Genomic DNA, 16,062 nt, shown 5'->3' on the forward strand with positions numbered 1-16,062 from the left:
AAAGACAAGATTAAATGTGCTGCAAATCATTTAGTAAGAGTGTTGCACTTTGGTGGCACATCACTAAGCACAGTAAAAGGCGACCAAAATCTTGAAAGTCTTTTCAAAAGCTAATCAAGAGATTTTCTTCCCTCACACTTCAAAGCAAAAGCTAGACAACAGTGGGATACTTTCAGGCAGTTCGATAAGGAAACGATCTCCACATATACTGATAGATTTTGGCAAATGTTGATCCAATTATAGTCCTTAGAGAAAGTTAATGAGCACAATCAACACAGGAAGTATGTGGCAGGTCTAAAGTCTAAGCTGAGAGCTGAGATTAACATGTTTCATCCTCGCTCACTGAGCTCTGCAATTTCCCTTACAATGAATTGTGAAAGGAAGATTGGAATCCCAAAAGAAGGAAAAGATTCAGAACGGCATGTACCTTTCCATAAGAAAAAGAGATTTGATAAAAAGCCCTTCTTTAAATCTAAAAATGGATTTGTACCACAGAAGATAGATTCTTCTTTGAAGCCGAATGGTGGGAATTTTCCAAAGAAAGAAACAAGGTGTTTCAAATGCAACAAGCTGGGACACATAGCCACTGAGTGTCCTGAAAGAAAGAAGACCCTGACGGCGAAAGTGCACGTGATTGATGACGAAGCAGCCAAGCAAGAGGGAGGTAAGTATAATTGTCATGCTCTTCTAAAAATGAAAGGTTTCATTAATGGCAAAGAGGTTATTTTGCATGACAATGGTAGTACACATGATTTTATTTCGAAATGAACCTTAGCAAAGCTAAGCCTAGAGTCTTTCCCATCTGACTATAAGGTCAAAGCTGCTTTCACCAAAACAAAGTGTGAAGATAGTGGGAGAGAAGGAAGGAGTCTCACTTGTGGCTTTCTCACATACACAATGGGGGAATACACACAAAGGTGGAGGTTGAAAACAGTTTTTCTCTTCTTAGTTGTGAAAGCCAAAAGAACTCTAGTACAAAGAAATAGAAGAACCCTATATGTGGGTCTCAAACCAAACTCCACTAACTAAGGTGGCATACTAACTGAGCCACGAACTAGAGTACATAAGGATAGTTGTCATCCAGCTATTATTCATGGGCGGTGTACCAACTGCATCTGCAGCCAACAAGTCGGTGACATAAATGCACAATGGTCACCCTGGCATATCACGAGTGGAGCTCGATATCTCAACACTCCCCCTCAAGCTCAATCCCAATTCTTGCACACCAAGCAGGTCTCTGAACTTGCGTAGCTTCTCTGTGCCCAATCCCTTCGTGAATATGTCAGCTATCTGATCCTCTGTGCTGACATAAAAAAGATCAATAAGACCTAGTAAAACCTTCTCTTGCACATAGTGATAATGCACCTCAATGTGCTTTGTTCTAGCATGATAGACTGGGTTATTTGCCAAGTGTATACTGCTCATGTTGTCACAATAAATGACAACTGGCCCATCTGTCTGATGCATATCATAAAGTAGCTTATGCAACCAAGCTACCTCACATACAACCGTTGCTACACCCCTATACTCAGCCTCTGTGCTCGACAAGGCAACTGTAGGTTATTTCTTGCTGCTCCAAGTGACTGCAACACTCCCAAAAGAGAACACATATCCACTGGTAGATCGTCTATCAGAAATACTACCAGCCCAATCAACATCAGTGTATCCATGCAACTGTATCTGAACCCCAGCCTCATAAAATAGTCCATACTGCAATGTGGACTTCACATACCTGAGTATGCGTCTAGCCGCATCCAAATGCGGTTTCCTTGGAGCCTGCATAAACTGACTTACCAATCCAACAGCATAGCTCAAATTTGGCCTGGTAATAGTCATATAAATCAAACTTCCTACTATGAGTCTGTACATAGTAGGGTCTTCCAGAAGCTCACCTGCATGTGCGCTCAGCTTCACATTCTGCTCCAAAGGAACTGAAATAGGCTTATAGCCTATCATCCCATATTTTGATAGCATGTCCAATCCATACTGCCTCTGCAAGAGCCGTATCCCACTTGGTGATCTAATCACCTCAATGCCCAAGAAATAACGCAGCTCTCCCAAATCCTTCATCTCAAACTTCTGCTTCAATAGCATTTTCATGTAAAGGATATCTTCATCACTATCGCCTATGATGATCAAATCATCAACATAAATGACAAGTAGCATAATACCTTCTAGAAGACCCTACTATGCGTCTGTACATAGTAGGGTCTTCCAGAAGCTCACCTGCATCTACGCTCAGCTTCACATTCTGCTCCAAAGGAACTGAAATAGACTTACAGCTTGTCATCCTATATTTTGACAGCATGTCCAATCCATACTGCCTCTACAAGAGCCGTATCCCACTTGGTGATCTAATCACCTCAATGCCTAAGAAATAATGTAGCTCTCCCAAATCCATCATCTCAAACTTCTGCTTCAATAGCATTTTCACATAAAGGATATCTTCATCACTATCGCCTATGATGATCAAATCATCAACATAAATGACAAGCAACATAATACCTTTCTCTGTTTTTCTCACATAAAGTGAGAAATCTGCGCCTTGGAAATCTGAAAGCCAATAGTGAACATTTCAATACCACCTAGGATGAGGCATAGGAAAAGTATTGTGCCCATCGGATATGCTTTGCATGGTCGATCGAGCATTAAATACCATTTTTGCTCTAGTGTCATGCACATCCGTAAAAAAACAAACTGCTAGGTATGTTATCCAATCAAGTACTTATGGGATGGGCATGCCACTTCGCATGTAAGTTAATTCTACCTATTTGAATGTGTGTGGAAAGTATTGTGCCCATCGGATATGCTTTGCATTGTCGATCAAGCATAAAACACCGTTTTTGCCTTAGTGTCATGCACAACCATAAAAAAACACGGTCCTAGGTGTGTTATTCAAACAAGTACTTCTCAAATGGGGGCTCCACTTTGCATGTCGCAAACCACCCCAAGACCGTGAGAAACTCACAACTCTTCCTACTGCATCTTGCTTCTGCGTCCACATGGACCTTCAGCCACACCGCCGAGGTCGTCTTTGCTGCCCTCCGAGCCTTGGGCTAGATGATGTATGTAGTTGTTGTCACCCATGAGAAACCCATGAGCTTGATACAGCCTACAGCTTCCACAATTATCCACCTTGCCAGCTCTAGCTTCTCTTACAACTACATGAAAAGTATCAAGCTACAAGCTTGGGAGGACTATTTTTGCAAACTCGTATAGGAAAAACCAAAGGATGAGTACGGAAGCCTTGTAAAATTTCAGTATGCTCTTGCATCAAATATAACATCACTGAATGTCTCTACCTTTGTTGTATCCATCGTTACCTTCAAAACTTGTTTACTCCTCAACATTGATCTGACTGTAGCTAACGTCTTCATGGTGATTGCAAGCCAATTGTAGCGGTAAACAGCTACAACTCGTCTCATTCTAATGAGGAGTAGAACAGCAAGTACGACACCTGTAGAAGGTAGAGCTACGATATTTGTGATTCTGTGCTTGTGCAATTGCATGGTCGATCGAGCATTAAATACCATTTTTGCCTTAGTGTCATGCACATCCGTAAAAAAACACACGTTGCTAGTATGTTATCCGATCAAGTACTTATGGGATGGGAATGCCACTTTGCATGTAAGTCAATTCCACCTAGTTTAAGGTGTGTGCAAAGTGTTATTCCCATCGGATATGCTTTGCATTGTCGATCAAGCATAAAACACCGTTTTTGCCTTAGTGTAATGCACAACCATAAAAAAACACGATCCTAGGTGTGTTATTCAAACAAGTACTTATCGTATGGGGGCTCCACTTTGCACGCATTCTGTTTCAACTAGATTGAGGTGCGTGCAAAGTATTGTGACCATTGGATATGCTTTGCATGGTTGATCATGCATTATACACCGTTTTTCCTGTAGTGATATGCACATCTGCAAAAAAACACGCCCTTAGGTGTGTTATTTGACCAAGTACTTATCGGATGGGTGTGCCTCTTTGAAAACATCTCAATACCACCTAGGTTGAGGCATAGGAAAAGTATTGTGCCCAACGGATATGCTTTGCATGGTCGATCGAGCATTAAATACCATTTTTGCCTTAGTGTCATGCACATCCATAAAAAAACACGCTGCTAGGTGTGTTATATCTTGTCAGACCATGCTCTAGGTGCTTGCTTCAAGCCATACAAGGCTTTCTTCAACCTACAAACAAACTCAGGATGAACAGCATGAACATAACTTGGTGGCTGCTCCATAAAGACCTCTTCTTGCAAATCACCATGCAAGAAGGCATTCTTTACATCCATCTGATGTAAAGACCATCCCTTTGATGTAGCCATAGCAATGACTACTCTTACGATTGCCATCCTTGCAACCGGACTGAATGTTTCTTCATAATCAATGCCTTATGTCTGTGCATACCCCTTGACAACTAATCTTGCCTTATATCTGTTCACAGGACCCTCTGCATTGTGCTTTACCTTATAAACCCACTTACAACCAATTGCATTCTTGTCTTTAGGTAAAGGCGCCAATTCCCATGTAGCATTTGCTTCCAAGGCATCCATTTCTTCATCCATGGCTTTCTCCCATTTTTCTTTTCCCATGGCTTGCTCAAAAGAAGTGGGTTCTAGTTCCTGTATTACTTTGACCATATAGGCATAGTGAATGGCTGTAAATCCATCATATTTCAGCCTATCCACAGGATACCTAGCTCTGGTAGACCTGAACAAAATAGGCTCACTTCCAAGTGCTCTCAAAACATCCCTGGTCTTCCTTACTCCAGGTGTAACAATAGAAGGAATACCCAACTCATCATCAATGCTCTGTTCTGAGCCATTGGATTCACCATCCACATAAGAATGACCTGCATTCACATCAAACATGGGCTGATCTACCTTCTCTTTTCCTTTTCGTGATACCTGCATACCACTATCTGCATTGCGTTGAGGAGATTCTCCTGATCTTAATCTAGCTGTCCATGGTGAATTATGTGAACCACTGCTAGAGGACACTGCAGGTCCACTAATATTTTGTGATTGTTGCTGTGAATTTTGTGCAGCATTACCATTTTGTGCATCTACATCATCAATCACATTCACTGGTTTATACCAGCTACTTATCTCATCAAAGACATCTCTGCTCATTGTAAACTTACGAGTAGAAGGGTTATAGCATCTATACCCTTTCTGCTATAGAGAATAATCAATCAAGATGCACTTCTCAGCTTTTGGATCCAACTTGGACCTCAACTCATCTGGCACATGAACATAGGCAATGAAACCAAAAATTTTAAATGAGGAATATCTGGTTTCCTACCAGTATACATCTCCTCTGGTGTCATGCCATGTATTGCTACAGTGGGAGTCTTGTTCATTATGTAAACTGCTGTAGCAACTGCTTCAGCCCAATAATAATCTAGTAGGTCTTTTTCATTTAGCATGGCCCGAAATACCTCTCCAATATGCCTGCTTTTCCTTTCTGCAAGTCCATTTTGCTGTGGGGTATGACTGCATGAATATTGCTACTTTATGCCATGCTCCTGTAGGAACCTTGCAAACTCATTTGAGAGGTACTCTCCCCCTCCATCTGACCTTAGGCATTTTATTTGCAGGCCTGTTTCTTTTTCAACCATAGCTTTAAAAGCTTTGAAATGCCCAAACACTTCACTTTTCTTTTTCATAAAATACACCCAAACTTTTTTGTTGTAGTCATCAATAAAAGTGACAAAATAATGACAGCCTCCAATAGATGCAGCTTTAGTAGTCCACACATCAGACCGGATTAATTCTAATGGTAGTCCACACATAAGACCGGATTAATTCCAATGGCTTCTTACTCTCTTGAACATGTCTAGGAAAGGGTTTCCTTGTTTGTTTTCCAAATTGACAGGCTTCACATAACTTATGCATTTCTGCAACCTTGAATTTAGGCAATCCTGTAACAACATTTTGGGCCTACATTGATTTAAGTCGCTGTACATTAACATGACCAATGGTTTTCTTGAGTTTGCTGCATTTTTTGATTTCTACCACGGCCTCCAGATCGGCCTGCTCTACCTCTGCCTCTGCCTCTACCTCTTCCAGCATTTGAGTAGAAGATAGTTTCTTTTGAAGTTCCTCCTGAAGAAGATGCACCACCATTTCTATGCTCTTTAGAAATTAGAAGAGCAAACAACTCCTCAAAATCAGGAAATTTTTCACGGACGGCAATGGATGTCCAGAACTGTGCATAATCCTTTCCTAGACCATTCAAGGTCACAAAAACTAAATCATCATCTTCCACTAGTGACTTAATGGAAGCAAGTGCATCTGTGATTTTCTTCACCTTCATGTGGTAGTCATTGATGCTCATATTTTCTCTTTGCACATTGTGCAACTCCTGCTTGAGTTGCATTTTCCTGGCTTACGTATTTGTGCCGTACATTTTTGCTAAAGTATCCCATGCCTCCTTTGGCGTACTTGCATCCTGAATATGCACAATCATAGAATCTGAAATATTGATAGACAGCCAATACATAACTTTTCTGGCTCTCTCATGTCGTCCTTTAAATGCTTGCATTTCCTGTTGATTGGGAACATTAGGAAGAATCGGTTCTTCTTCATTTCTTGTAATGAACTCCCAATAGCCTTTTCCCATAAGGAAATTCGTCATTCTAAACTTCCATGCTTGGAAGTTGTTCTTGTCAAGCTTTTCAGTGACAATCTGTGAAAGAGAATCAGACGCCATTATAGAACACTGCAAAATATTTTGTTACTACAAAAAACACAGCTTTTGCCTCACAAGGGCAAATCTGCAAAACTGACGAAAGTGGTATTTGACCACACAGTCACTTCCTAGTGACGATTTTGCATCAATAGGCAATAAGGATGATTCTATAACTCCCAATATCTCTGCACACAGGCATACGATGCAATTTTTGTGGCAACTTTTCATCGACCTACAGAGCAGTGGTCGCACAGGAAAAAAAGGGCTTTTTCTCAGTGCTTGCAAAGAACTTTCGCCTCTAAAACGGGCCCCGAAATGGCCTTGAATCAGAAAAATAAAGTCACCAAGGGCTTCGCCTACACCTGAAGCATATATTGCCCTCCTCTCACCACACTGCGAAGGGCGTCTCAATCTGAGATAATGCACTTTTGCACTTTTCAGTTGTGTTACCTACAGAGATTTGCTCCCAAACTCGAAAAAAGGAAAGCAACACTGGTCCTCTTACCAGGACACCGCAAACTTGGTTTGCTTTCTTGAGCTCCTTACCACAAACTAGGCTCTGATACCATGTGAAGATAGTGGGAGAGAAGGAAGGAATCTCACTTGCAGCTTTCTCACATACACAATGGGGGAATACACACTTGGATATTCAATGCACAAACGGTAGCAAATTGAAATGTTTTGGATCAAGCTATGGAAACTATGCAGAAAGTGCGAGCTATGCAGTGGCCTGCTCCTCAAATTTCTTCGCAAATAGTCGCTATATTTTAAATTGGGCAACGAAAACTATACAAGAAATTGCTCCTCCCAATGTTTTGGATATGCAATGCAAACAACACAATGAATTGCACCTCAAACTGCCAAAGTCAAACTGTCGCAAGAGCTGATTGAATCGCATCAAGCAGACCGCAAATTATGGCAAAAGAGCACACCATCAAAAGTGCATCCGGCAACACAATCAAGCGCTGATCCTAAGACATCACACCTAAGAGATCACATTGGAAGTAACACCCTAGCAAGGGGGATGCAAGGTAGTTGAGAATGGCGAGGAGGTCGGGACGCACCGGTGCTCTTTCGACTGATGAGCGGAGCAAAGAAACAGCCGATTGGTTTGGCCATAGGAATGCTGGAGATGCCTGACGTCTTATCTCGACCAGCCTGCACCCAAATATCTTATGGCTACTACATCCCATCTATAATTTCCGTTTAGACATTTTGAAAAGCTTATCGTCAGCAGGCTCCTCTGAAGCTCCATCAATCTAAAAGCTGTGAATGTTCCCGTCCTTCCCAAAAGCTGCAACCCAATGATCGATCGTTGATATAAACTTGTGCCAAGGATTTGGATCCTTGACCCTTCAAGTTCAGATTAGAATCCATACTGGGACTGAACATGTTTGGAACAAAGCCATTGAAATAATTATGCGGATCAAATGAATGGGGAAGAGCATGTTTGGAGAAAAGCCATTGAAACGATTCTGTGGATCAAATGAGTGGAGAAGAGATGGATGGGTGACCACAACTCAAAGAGGCGGAACGTAGAGGAAACAAAACATATTCTAATTTTTGTTTTGGGTGCCATGATTCATCATTCCGCCTCCCCTGCCAATCGAATTGACTATTGCAGTTTCTACAGCAGCAATCGAAAGAACATTTTCTGTAGCAGCGATCGAATCTAAACGTAGCGTTCTGATGGTTACCTAACATTCTGTTTATTTCCTAGTTAATGGTTTGAGACTCATGCGGTTGAAGGCGGTTGCCAAAGAGAAGAGAAATTTGAGAAGAGCTCTATGAATTCCACCTGTCAATCCTTTAAATAAGGAATATAAGATGAGAAATATAATATGGGTTTAGGCTTAGGGTTAAATCCTAAACTCTTCCCGGGCCATAACTTTTCATCATTAGCTTGGATCGCTCTTTTGTAAAAAGGTGAAATGTTCAAAATTGCAAGCTCTACACATTGGTGTCCATTAGATAGCCTGATTTGCTCTCCAAGTGTCTTATTTTTAAGAAATAAATACAATTCCTTAAGGTAGTAACCCAAGGTTGATCCTTGGGGATGATATTTTTTGCTAGAGTTGGAAAAAAATTTTACTCTCCTTGCCCTTGAGTACTATGTTCATGAAAATTCATGGTAGTTTGTTTTTTATACATACTCGTGTATGTTTACTCGTTACTTGAGACACTAGTCTCTCCAAAAATAGCGCCAAATGTTGACTCTTTCCCATGGCTTCCGCAGGAAGAGTAGGGTATTCTCAATATGTAGAGTTTCGAGGCTTTCTATCACCTACAGATATATCAGTGTCGTCGTTTGTAGTATAAGACCTTGGGTCGTATTCCAGTGAGAGACATAGGCTTAACTGTGGTAAGCAAACATAGTGCAAGCACGTGTAAAAGGAACATGCATCATCATGATTGGGATAATGAAGGCTTTTGCCTTCATTGGGGTTTGAAAGGTTTAGGAGGAGTTTAAGGGTTAGAGGGAGGTTGAGGATTCAGAAGGATTTCAAGGTTTAGATGAGGGTCCATGGTTTAGAAGAGGTTCAAGGTTCAGAAGGAGGATTCAAGGTTCAGGGTAGAGTACATGCTGGAGAACTCGTCTCCCTCGTAGATTAAGGAGGTCAAGGGTTGAGGGACTAAGCATTTAAGGGAAAGCATAGGAGTAGGAGAAGGGAGGAGGAGAGAGGAGGAAAGGGAGAGGAAGGGTTGCAAGGTTGGAGGAGTTGCAAGGTTAGGACGTGCTTTTGGATGTGGAGTGCAAGGAAGCATGGACACTTGAAGACAATTGCTTGGAATACCAAAGTAGAACTCAACACAATGCCCCAAAGAGTTCGGGCTTCATTCCATTATGGGGTATTTATATAAGTTGGAGAGCTTCTCTCTTTGCATATAGGATTTATAAGACATTCTCTCTCTACATGTAGAACTCGCATCTAGGATGCGCATATAGAAGTTGCATGCTGCATGTAGAACATGCATGTAGGAGTTGCATGTAGATCATGCATGTAGGACTTGCATGTTGCATGTAGGAGTTGCATGTAGGACTTGCATGTAGAACATGCGTGTAGGAGTTACATGTAGATGTAGAACTCGCATCTAGGATGCACATATAGAAGTTGCATGCTGCATGTAGAACATGCATGTAGGAGTTGCATGTAGATCATGCATGTAGGACTTGCATGTTGCATGTAGGAGTTGCATGTAGGACTTGCATGTAGAACATGCGTGTAGGAGTTACATGTAGGAGTTGCATGTTGAAGATGCATGTTGAGGATTCCTTATGCAAGTACAAGTGAAGCTTTGCTGCTACTCTACACACACATTCTATGCTGCCTAAGTCCATGTTGGCACAGAGACAACACCGACCCCACACCTTTCAAACATAGATGGACTCCACGTGACATTTCCAACACACCTTCTTCTGTTGTATCTCATGAAATGGACCGAGTTTCGATTTTAACCCCCCTAATAGTGGTTTGTTGCATATGAAGTCCAAATTAAGAAATCTCCTTCCATAAATGAACCTACGATCTTACATGTTTACAAAGTGATCATCTTGGATGCTACGCATGAGGAGATGGAAACACTCGATCCTAATGCAACTTGGGAGTTAATACCTTTGCCTAAGGATAAGAAGGCAATTGGATGCAAGTGGTTGTATTAAGTAAAGCATAACTTTAATGGATTTGTGAGTGTGTATAAGGTAAGATTTGTTGTTAGGGGTTATTCAAAGGCATCTGGAATCGATTATGCAGAGGCATTCAACCTAGTTGCTAGGATGGTAGAGCTACACTTGAGATTACTTATGGCAGTGCTTTGCACCAAAAGTAGTGGCCTTTATATTAGACGAATCTAAAGAAAGCATCCTTACATGATGCAACTTCTAGGATGTGAGGATAATGGTTACTCTAATCATGTATGCGAGTTACATAATGGATATAAGGATCATGGTTACCCTAATCATGTATACAAGTTACACAAAGCTTTTATGGCTCGAAGCAAGTGCCTAAAGCATGGCCAAGCAAGATAGATCTTGTCACTATTGGTTTTCAAATTGTTAAAGTGGACTCCTCAATTTATGTGAGAAAGATAGATGAGGGGATCATGTTATTGGTCATCTATGTTGATGATTTGATCACTATAGGGAACTATGATAGGGACATCCATGAACTGAAGATGCTTCTCAAAAGAAAGTTTGAGATTGGGAGTCCTAAGTTATTTCCTTGGCATTGAGGTGATTGCATCCTCATGTGGGACATGGATGTTTCTAGAGTTAATGTGGTTTGGACATGCTATTCAAGTATAGGATGACAAGTTGTAAGATAAAGCTAATTCTAGTCGACCATAACATCAAGTTGCGCACAAAGACAAGCAATCTATTGAAGGATCTTATAGACAAATATCTAAAATTTTTTATTTGCACCTGAGGGGGTCACTATGTAGAAATCCCCCCAAATAGATGTGAGCAAGGCTACATAGAAAAGCGCCCTACATACATGCCTCTCATATAATAAAATCATCCCATGCGCCCCCCACACATACATATTTATGTCCTAACAACATTCAAAATGTGTACATTCTTTGAATTTAAAACACCCCTGGCCAACTCATGTATGTTATGATACTCTTCTACTAAGTGCCCCTTTGGGATTGACATGACTATCACCGAGCCAAGTTTGAGTTACACTGTAGGATTGGTGAGTCAATTTATGCAAGATCCACAAAAGCCACACTTGAATGCAACTAGGTACATACTTAGATACATAAACTCCACTTTACATAGATACTTAGACACACACACACACACATCCACTTGCAGTTGGTCAAATGAAGCGTGGATTAACCAATCATAAATCTCAATCCATGTGACATGTGTGTTGATGTAGTGTGGACGTATGATAAACACATAATGTGTGATCAATAACCACCAAAGAACCATAGTCTAGTATGAAAAAATGACCCAAATCCTCTCAAGAAAAACATAAATAAGTATTTTATTCATGGGTTACCTCTTAAGTAGGTTAGAGTTTCAAGGGCATTATATTGCAAGACTCACCAACCTTGCCACATACTTCCACGTCACCACTATTTCCATATCTCACCATTCCTTGGTCACATTGATTCACGCATATGTGGTCAAATCATACTTACGCCCATACAATGGTAATCCTTAATCTTACATTAATAGAGTTGTGGGGCTCCCCGTTTGAATGGATCTGACTTTCATTTTATCCAACAAACTCCCCCTCAAGTAATATCCATCCCTCTATGGAATTAATCTCGATTTAATCTACGTTATTGTGGGGTGATGGCAATTCTAGAGGTAGATGATTGTGGATGCTACCCTTTGCAAATCAACATTTCAAAATGCCTAATCATCCTTGATGAAGTTAGCCTCATCTATAGGTATCTTGAAGGCTTGACCATGTTTTGATTCTCTAATGATGTTTGCTTGATTTGACTATCACTTCCTTTTCCTTATAAACACAATTCGCGTCTAACTTATTTATTTTTCCCCAAGGGTGTTGCATTTTAGCTTTCCATTTTCCTTGTTTGCTTCTTTGTAAGTTGCTTTGTTAGTGAAACTCTTGCTGAAGAAGTATCTTGAGTTATAATCCCCGCCTTCGTGCTTACTTTGGAAAATTCTCTCTTCTTCTTGGAGTGAGGCAATCACTCCAAGAAGTATCGTGAGTTATAATCCCCGCCTTCGTACTTACTTGGAAATTTCTCCTTCTTCTTGGAGTGAGGCAATCACTCCTTCCAATGTCAGATCTAGTATATTCTTTAAAGTTGTAACAATGTTTCCATAGATGCCATCTAGCTTGCTCTTGAGTAGTACTGCTATAGTGTCATCTTTAGTTATTGGTGCTCCAATGGCTAATACCAACGTTAAAAATCTCTTCATATGGTCTATGTGAGAGGCAAATCAGTCATCTTCATATAGTCTATAATGAAAAAATGACCCAAATACTCTCAGGACAAACATAAATAAGTATTTTATTCATGGGTTACATCTTAAGTAGGCTAGAGTTTCAAGGGCATTATATTGCAAGACTCACCAACCTTGCCACATACTTCCACCTCACCACTGCTTCCATCTCTCACCATTTCTTGGTCATATTAATTCACGCATATGTGGTCAAATCATACTTAAGCCCATACAATGGTAATCCTTGATCTTACATTAATAGAGCTATGGGGCTCCCCCTTTGAATGGATATGACTTCCATTTTATCCAAAAAACTCCCCCTCAAGTAACATCCATCCCTCTATGGAATTAATCTCGATTTAATCTACTTTATTGTGGGGTGATGGCAATTCTAGAGGTAGGTGATTGTCCGTTGCAAATCGACATTTCAAAATGCCTAATCATCCTCAATGAAGTTAGCCTCATCTATAGGTATCTTGAAGGCTTAACCATGTTTTGATTTTCTAATGATGTTTGCTTGATTTGACTATCACTTCCTTTTCCTAAAAAAACCAATCTGTGTCTAGCTGATTTGTTTTTCCCCAAGGGTGTTGCATTTTAGCTTTCCCTTTTCCTTGTTTGCTCCTTTGTAAGTTGCTCTGTTGGTGAAACTCTTGCTGAAGAAGTATCATGTGTTATAATCCCCACCTTCATGCTTACTTTGGAAATTTCTCTCTTCTTCTTGGAGTGAGGCAATCACTCCTTCCAATGTCAGATCTAGTATATTCTTTAAAGTTGTAATAATGTTGCCATAGATGCCATCTAGCTTGCTCTTGAGGAGTACTGCTATGGTGTCATCTTTAGTTATTGGTACTTCAATGGCTAATACATACGTTAAAAGACTCTTCATATGGTCTATGTGAGAGGCAAATGAATCAAGCATATTCATATTCGACTCAAAAATCGTTAGAGCAATCTTTAAATTCTTACCTTTGTTCCATGTTTCAAGTGTATCCCATGCATGAGCGGTGGATGTGTGTAGATACGAGATGTGATGTATGTAGCTTTCCGAGTACTAATGCAATGATGGAGATTTTTTTTTCATAAAGTGTATTTTAGTTGTCCAAAGGTATATATAAAGTTTTTTTATCATAATCCAAGGAGTCTCGGCCTCTCTAGTGGTCGACTTCTTTTCCTTTCCACTAGCTCTGCCCCAAATGTTTTCTCTCATCAAGAGGCACTAGAATTTCATTTGCCAAGTATGAAATCCATTTTGATCAGACTTATCAATGTGTATGGAATGACATGCCATGGTGAATGTGGAAAGTTGTTACTCTTGGTCTTTGAAACACAAGGCCAATGTCTAGTCCCACATTAGCCATGTAAATATTTGCATGTGCATACATAAGAACTCCAAAAAACCCATAGCTTCGCATAGCCATAATACCAAGGCTCAGTTGTCTTATTTTTCTTGATCTTGTTGACCTTTCTCTTATGCCTTATATGGCATGCATTCAGTGAACAATATGAGGGAATGATTTGCAATGGGGTCTTAGCTCTTTATCAGATTTGCCATAAGGCTTCCTCCAATTCGTTGCTGCAACTAAGCACCTCACAACATATCCAGTTGTTGTCAGAAATGCTTGGCATGCACATAGAACAAGATGTAGACCAGATTCGACATTGTGAAGGCGTTAGTTGGATTCTTCTCAAATATTTATGGAAAGCTCGTAGCAGCAAAAATGAACCAACTTCTCATGAAGAAAATGAACCATAAAAAATGAACCAACTTCTCATGAAGAAAATGAACCAGCAATGAACCATAAAAAAGGAACCCACTTCTCATGCAGAAAATTGTATGATGGAAAAAAGAGAGAGAAGTGTGTTTAGTTTCTTCTAAGATTAGGTATGCTCCATAAAGGAATGCATGCCTGGACGTTCTAAGTTCTATAAGCGAATATCATATACGACTAAGGAGACATTTCTCTTCATCTAAAAAGCATCACCATCACAGCTTTGATACTATGTCAAAGAATAAGGTGCATGACGAAGCCCAGGGTGGATGCAGGGTGAACCCAAACATAGGTGAGCATGGTAGTAAGGTGTTGACACTATGAGGTAAGGATTTTAATCATGGGTTGCCTCTTAAGCAAGTTGGAGTTTCAAGGGTGTTACATTGCACGATTCACCAACCCTGTCAAATGGGCTTCCACCTCACGACTCCTTGTTGCATGCTTCCACCTCACCACTTCTTGTTACATGCTTCCATTTCTTGGTCATATTGACTCACACATTGTAGTCAAATCATACTTATTCCCTTACAATTATGGTAATCATTGAGCTTAGATCAATAGAGGGCTTCATTAATCAAGGTACTTAAGACGGTGAGATACCATCCTAGGCTCTACCATAAACGATGGCTTCTAGGAATTAGTCGGCGTTACTTGAATGATTTCACCCACAATTATGACAAATCAAACTCCTTGGGTTCAAAGGGAGGTGGGGGGGTACATATGGTCAAAAGAAGACTAAAATCATGGATGTTGTAGGATCAACAAAAAGAGATATCGACTATTGTGTAAGAGCACTCAATCATAAGGGCTTATCTATCATCGAGTTGAATCCATTTCGAAATGTCTACTCGATAATTTGGATCTCGTGAGTCTAGACATAAGTCGGGTGAACCTCGTATGGAAGGAGTGCGACGCATCATGGGTCAGGGTAGTCAATGACATTGCTCATATTCTTGTGTACGCGTGGGTTAAAAGGCTCCTTCAAATCTCAGAGTATTTGGTCTTCCATGTCACACAAAGTGTACAAAGCCTCATGCGAGCAGTCATGATGTTTGCTTCACTAATCGATTTACGAATTGTGTGATTTTTATTGGGCTATGGGGGCTATGGGAGTGCTAACTATAGTAGACAACCTCCATTTGCTATTCTAATAGTCTATGTCGGCCTCCTAGTTTGTCCCCAGAAGAGGCAAACTAAAATGTACAAGCCAAATAGGGTGGGGGATAGGCCCCTATAACATCCGCAACTCTCTGTCAAGACTGCCCATAGTTACAACATATCTAAGGCTAATGAGACATGTATTTAATCGAAGACATACTAGAAATCTAATACACTATGTGTTTCTGGTATGAGGCCTCCTCTACGATGGCTCTGAGATGTGTACGATCTCCGATTTGAAGCCTCCTTTGTCGGCTCTCTTAGAATACATCATTAGTGTGTATCTTGTTAGTTGGGTGCTATGCTGAGGAGGGCTTCGTCCCTTTGCATTTAATATCTAATATATATAAATTTACAGGGTGGTTAATGCATTGGCAAAAGTAGTCGCTGTAGTTTGGGTTTCGTATAAAGCCCAAAATACAAACATTGCCTTTTCACAGCATCCAATGGAAAGCTGGCATCTGGCAATAGCCTTGGGTTGCAAAGGCTTTAAGGCTCAAGTCTGGGATAG

This window comes from Dipteris shenzhenensis, chromosome 16 (genome assembly GCF_047967505.1).
Source record: "Dipteris shenzhenensis isolate YYH24624 ecotype China chromosome 16, Dip_SZ_1.0, whole genome shotgun sequence".
NCBI classification, from domain to species: domain Eukaryota; kingdom Viridiplantae; phylum Streptophyta; class Polypodiopsida; order Gleicheniales; family Dipteridaceae; genus Dipteris; species Dipteris shenzhenensis.